This window comes from Dama dama, chromosome 33 (assembly GCF_033118175.1).
Source record: "Dama dama isolate Ldn47 chromosome 33, ASM3311817v1, whole genome shotgun sequence".
Lineage (NCBI taxonomy): Eukaryota > Metazoa > Chordata > Mammalia > Artiodactyla > Cervidae > Dama > Dama dama.
Genome location: NC_083713.1, coordinates 41,296,109 through 41,303,173, shown reverse-complemented (window position 1 = coordinate 41,303,173; position 7,065 = coordinate 41,296,109).

Below are 7,065 nucleotides of genomic sequence, written 5' to 3'. Positions count from 1 at the left end.
ATTTTTAGACATGAAATGTGCTTATATTTATTTACATCTTCTCAATTAATGTTGCTATTTTTATTCCAAGATGATTTTTATTCTTTTTATTCTCTTTAATCGATTTCAAAATCCTTATATTTAATAAACTTTATTTTTAGAACAATTGTATATCTACAGAAAAACTGTGAAGATTGTATACAGAGTTCCTCTATACCTTGCACCCAGTTTCACCTCTTACTGACATCGTTCATTAGTATGGTACATTTCTTATATTTAATGAACCATTATTAATATATTATTACATTAAGTACATAAATGGGATTTAATGGAAATTAACTAATGTCCATAATTTATTCAGAATTTCTTTTACCTAATGTCCTTTTCTGTTCCAGGATGCTATTTCAATATCACATTATATTTATTCATCATATCTACATAGGCTACTCTTGGCTATGACAGTTTCTCAGACTTTACTTGTTTTGATAACCTTGATAGTTTTGAGAAGTACCAGTTGGCATTTTGTAGAATGTCTTTTAACTATGATTTTTTTTTATGTTTTTCTTGCTATTAGAATCAGGGTATAGATTTAGGGGATGAAGAACACAGAGATAGAGTGCCATTTGCACCATGTCATATCAAGTATCAGTTCAGTTCAGTTCAGTCGCTCAGTCGTGTCCGACTCTTTGAGACCCCATGAATTGCAGCATGCCGGGCCTCCCTGTCCATCACCAACTCCCGGAGTTTACTCAAACTCATGTCCATCGAGTCGGTGATACAATCCAGCCATCTCATCCTCTGTCGTCCCCTTCTCCTCCTGCCCCCAATCCCTCCCAGCATCAGGGTCTTTTCAAATGAGTCAACTCTTCGCATGAGGTGGCCAAAGTATTGGAGTTTCAGCTTCAGCATCAGTCCTTCCAATGAACACCCAGGACTGATCTCATTTAGGATGGACTGGTTGGATCTCCTTGCAGTCCAAGGGACTCTCAAGAGTCTTCTCCTACACCACAGTTCAAAAGCATCAATTTTTCAGCGCTCAGCTTTCTTCACAGTCCAACTCTCACATCCATACATGACCACTAGAAAAACCATAGCCTTGACTAGATGGACCTTTGTTGGCAAAGTAATGTCTCTGCCCCTTAATATGCTGTCTAGATTGGTCACAACTTTCCTTCCAAGGGGTAAGTGTCTTTTAATTTCATGGCTGCAATCACCATCTGCAGTGATTTTGGAACCCAAAAAAATAAAGTCTGACACTGTTTCCACTGCTTCTCCATCTATTTCCCATGAAGTGATGGGACCAGATGCCATGATCTTAGTTTTCTGAATGTTGAGCTTTAAGCCAACTTTTTCACTCTCCTCTTTCACTTTCATCAAGACGCTCTTTAGTTCCTCTTCACTTTCTGCCACAAGGGTGGTGTCATCTGCATATCTGAGGTTATTGATATTTCTCCCGGCAATCTTGATTCCAGCTTGTGCTTCTTCCAGCCCAGCATTTCTCATGATATACTCTGCATATAAGTTAAATAAGCAGGGTGACAATATACAGCCTTGACATACTCCTTTTCGTATTTGCAACCAGTCTGTTGTTCCACGTCCAGTTCTAACTGTTGCTTCCTGACCTGCATACAGGTTTCTCAAGCTGCAGGTCAGGTGGTCTGGTATTCCCATCTCTTTCAGAATTTTCTACAGTTTATTGTCATCTACACAGTCAAAGGCTTTGGCATAGTCAATAAAACAGAAGTAGATGTCTTTCTGGAACTCTCTTGTTTTTTCGATGATCCAGCAGATGTTGGCAATTTGATCTCTGGTTCCTCTGCCTTTTCTAAAACCAGCTTGAACATCTGGTAGTTCACGGTTCACATATTGCTGAAGCCTGGCTTCGAGAATTTTGAGCATTACTTTACTAGCGTGTGAGATGAGTGCAATTGTGCGGTAGTTTGAGCATTCTTTGGCATTGCCTTTCTCTGGGATTGGAATGAAAGCTGACCTTCTCCAGTCCTGTGGCCACTGCTGAGTTTTCCAAATTTGCTGGCATGTTGAGTGTAGCACTTTCACAGCATCATCTTTCAGGATTTGAAATAGCTCAACTGGAATTCCATCACCTCGACTAGCTTTGTTCATAGTGATGCTTTCTAAGGCCCACTTGACTTCACATTCCGGGATGTCTGGCTCTAGGTGAAGGATCACACCATCATGATTATCTAGGTCGTGAAGATCTTTTTTGTACAGTTCTTCTGTGTATTCTTGCCACCTCTTCTTAATATATTCTGCTTCTGTTAGGTCCATACAATTTCTGTCCGTTATCAAACTCATCTTTGCATGAAACGTTCCCTTGGTATCTCTCATTTTCTTGAAGTGATCTCTAGTCTTTCCCATTCTGTTGTTTTCCTCTATTTCTTTGCATTGATCACTGAGGAAGGCTTTCTTATCTCTCCTTGCTATTCTTTGGAACTCTGCATTCAAACAGGAATATCTTTCCCTTTCTCCTTTGCTTTGCACTTCTCTTCTTTTCACAGCTTTTTGTAAGGCCTCCTCAGACAACCATTTTGTGTTTTTGCATTTCTCTTCCATGGGGATGGTCTTAATCCCTGTCTCCTGTACAATGTCATGAACCTCCGTCCATAGTTCATCAGGCACTCTATCAGATCTAGTCCCTTAAATCTTTTTCTCATTTCCACTGTATAGTCATCATATCAAGTATACATATTGTCAGAACGCTTTGTCATTACTGATGCTGATCTTGAGCATCTGACTGAAATAATCTTTATCGAGAATCTCTACTGTAGAGTTACTTTTTTCCCTCCCCTTTCTACATTATACTCTTTGGAAGTAAGTCACCATGCTTAAGGAATAGGACTTCTGCTCCACTTCCTTGAAAGTGAAAGTGAAGTGGTTCAGTGGTGCCCGACTCTTTGCGACCCCGTGGACTATAGCCTACCAGGCTCCTCCCTCCATGGGATTCTCCAGGCAAGAATACTGGAGTGGGTTGCCATTTCCTTCTCCAGGGGATCTTCCCGACCCAGGGATAGAACCTGGGTCTCCCACATTACAGGCAGATGCTTTAACCTCTGAGCAACCAGGGAAGCTTGAAAGTAGAGTACATTAATTACATGGAATCCTTTCATACAGGAGATTTGTCTCTTTACCCCATTTATTATTTATTCAGTCATCTATTTATATCAGTATGGATGGACTCATACAAGGATATTTATTTTGTATTTTGGGTTACAATCTACTATTCTTTTATTTTGTTGCTCAAAGTGTTCTATATTTGGTAATTGGAAGCTCATTCAGTTGGTTTCTGTGTCTCTGATATATTCCATCACTGTGAGATTTTTTCTTCTTTTTCTTTAATACTTCCTTATTTTCTAGCACTATAAAACACTTAAGGATCTTTTTGTACATTTCTTGCGCCAATCCTAGAATCAGTTGTTTTTCCAGGGAATGCTGGTTTCTTTTATTGCAGGATGGTATTAGAAACCAAAATCTTAGTATTAGGTGTGCTCATTGCTACCAGGATATCTTTGTTTCTGGGCTCTGTCTCAGCTGACAGAGCAAGTTAATATATGTGTGTATATTAACCCATGTATATAAACATATCTATAAGTATTTCTCTGTATAATCATCTATATCTATATTGATATTATAATGGGTAAATTCTGACGTCTCCAACTCTAACTACTTTTTTGGTATGAATCATTCCAGCCTCTTCTGTTGCTTATCTGTAAATTATCACTCTAACAGTGAAAAGCCTGGTTCCCATAATCAGCTATTTATTTATTAATAGCTTAATTACAATATACATGTATACCAGTATCAGAATGTTTAACTAGCACCCCCACAGGAAACAATTGTTTCAGTTAGAATATAATGTTGATGTGTCATTTTTTTCTTGCCTTGAATCTTATAGACTTAAATCATTTCCAGAGTTACTTAGGTCAGCTTCTTTTCCTTCCACTTTCTTAAGTAAGTTGTTTCATACATTACTAATACAGTTAGATTGACTTGTCACATTCTGCATTCAATTCTGGGATCCCCCAAACTTCTAAGTGGGTTTTTATTAATTTGCATACATTGAGTCATTTTTGAGCTGAAAATTCTATGGGTATTGACAAATGCATAGTGTCATATATTCATAATTATAATGTCAAACAGAGTCATTTGCTGTTCTTAGTCTGCTCAGCTCCCACAACAAAATTCCATAGACGGGGTAGCATATGCAACAGAAACTTTTCTCTTTGTTCTAGATGCTGGTTCCAGATCTAGTCCAAGATCAATTTTGGGAGGGTTCAGTTTTTGTTTAGAGCTCTTTCTTGGCTTGCAAGTGGCTTTGTCCTCAGGCATCATCCCTACCCCAAGGCTCTGCTAGGCAGTCAGCATCCAGAACTTTGAGAAAATAGATATCTGTTGTTTCACCACCTAGTCTGTGGTATTTTATTTCAATAGCCCAGGTAGACTAAGAGAATGCTATAAAACTCGTGAGTACCCCATCTATTCAACCTTCTCCACATACCCAAACACCCCACACCACCCTCCAAAACCCCTGCAAACCACTGATCTTTTCACAATCACTACAGTATTGTCTCTTCCAGAATGTCATATAAGTGGAACTATACAGTATGCAACTCTTTCAGACTAGCTTCTTTCACTAATCAACATGTATTTAAGGTTCATCCAGACTTTTCCTGGCTTGAGCTCATTTTTACAATAGTTGAATAATATTCCACTGCTTATCCATTAACCTTTTAAAGGACATTTCAGATCATTCCAATTTTTTCTGTGATTGAGAATAAAACTGCCGGAAATATTTGTTTTGGGGTTTTTGTGTGAGGAAGTAAGTTTTCAAGTCAATCAGGTAAATATAAATAAACATGAAAAAAGTGAAAGTGTTAGTCACTCAGTCGTGTCCAACTGCTTACGACCTCATGGACTGTAGCCTGCCAGGCTCCTCTACCAGGTGAGAAAACAGGGGCAGGTTGCCTTCTCCAGGGTATCTTCCTGACCCAGAGATTGAACCCGGGTCTGCCGCTCTGCAGGCAGATTCTAACTATCTGAGTACCATAGAAGCCCCAAATATAGGCATACTTAGGAAATCCTGCAGGTTCAGTTCCAGACTCTGAAATAAAGTAAACTGGTGCATGCTAAGTCACTTCAGTTGTGTCCGACTCTTTGCAACCCTATGGTCTGCAGCCTGCCAGGCTTCTCCTTCCATGGGATTCTCCGGGCAAGAATACTGGAATGGGTGGCTATTTCCTTCTCGAGGGGATCTTTCCGACCCAAGGATTGAACCTGCGACTCTTATGTCTCCTGCATTGGTAGGCGTGTTCTTTACCACTAGCACCATTTGGGAAGCCCTAATAAAGTAAACAGCACAATAAATAGAGTTACATGATTTTTTTGGTTTCCCAGTCCATATAAGTTATATTTAAACTATACGGCTGTCTATTAATTGTGCAATATCATTATAAACAATGGCCAATGGGACATCCCTGGTGGTACAGTGGAGAAGAATATGCCTGCCAATGCAGGGGACACAGGCTTGATTCCCTGGCCAGGGGAAGATTTTACATGCAGCAGAACTGAGTCCACATGCTGTAATTACTAGAGCCCGTGCACTTAGAGCCGATGCTCTACAATAAGTGAAGTCACCATAATGAGAAGCCCATGCACTGCATTGAAGGCTAGCCCCAGGTTACCTCAACTAGAGAAAGCCCGCATGCAGCAACAAAGGCCCAGTGCAACCAAAAATGAATAAATAAGCTAATTAGTTAACAAAAAAGAATAGGATTAAAAATACCCACCAATGTATTTGTCTTAATTTAAAAATACTTTATTGCCAAAAAATGCTGAGCATCATCTGTGCCTTCAGTGTGTTGTAATGCTTTTGTAGGTGGGGTGTCTTACCTTAATGTTGATGGCTGCTGACTGATCATGGTGGTGATTGTCGAAAGTTAGGATAGCTGTGGAATTTTTTAAAATAAGACAAAAATAAAGTTTGCCACATCGATTGACTCTTCCTTTTTGAAATGATTTCTCTATAACATGCAATGCTATCTGATAGCATTCTACCTATAGTAGGACTTCTTTCATAATTGGAGTCAGTCTTCTCAAACCCTACTGCTGCTTTATCAAATAAGTTCATGTAATATTCTAAATTCTTTGTGATCATTTCAACAATCTTCACAGCAACATGACCAGGAGTAGATTCCACCTCGGTAAATCACTTTCTTTGCTCATCTCTAAGAAGTAACTCCTCATCAATTAAAATTTTATCATGAGATTGCAGCATTACAGACACATCTTCAGGCTCCATTTCTACTTCAGATTTTCTTGCTATTTCCACCAAATCTGCAGCGGTCTCCTCTACTGAAGTTTTGAGCCCCTCAAAATCACCTACAGGGGATGGAATTAACTTCTTCCAACCTCTTGCTGATGTTCATATTTTGGCCTCTTCCCATGTATCACAGTTGTTCTTAATGGCATTTAGAATGGCAAATGTTTTGCTAAAGTTACTTTGCCCAGGTCCATTAGAAGAATCACTATCTATGGCAGCTACAGCCTTCCAAAATGTATTTCTTAAATAATACAGTTTAGAAGTCAAAATTATTCCTTGATCCATGAGTTGCACAATGAAGGTTGTGTTAGCAGGCATGAAAACAGCATGAATCTCATTGGATGTCTCCAACAGAGCTCTTGGGTGATCAGACACATTGTCAGTGAGCAGTAATATTCTGAAAGGAATCTGTTTGTTTGTTGTTTTTTTTTTTTTTTCTGAAAAGTAGGTCTAATAGTGAGTTTAAAGTAGTTAGTAATCCATGTTGTAAGCAGATGTTCTGTCATGTAAGCTCTGTATTTTTCCATTGATAGAGTACAGGCAAAGTAGTTTAATATGTTTCTGAAGGGCTCTAGGATTTTCAGAATGGTTTCAACTTAAAGTCAGTTGCTGCATGAGCCTCTAACAAGAGAGTCAGCCTGTCATTTGAAGCTTTGAAGCCAGGCATTGACTTCTCCTCTCTAGCTATGAAAGTCCTATATGGCGTCTTCTTCCAATAAAGCTGTTCATCTACATGGAAAATCTATTGG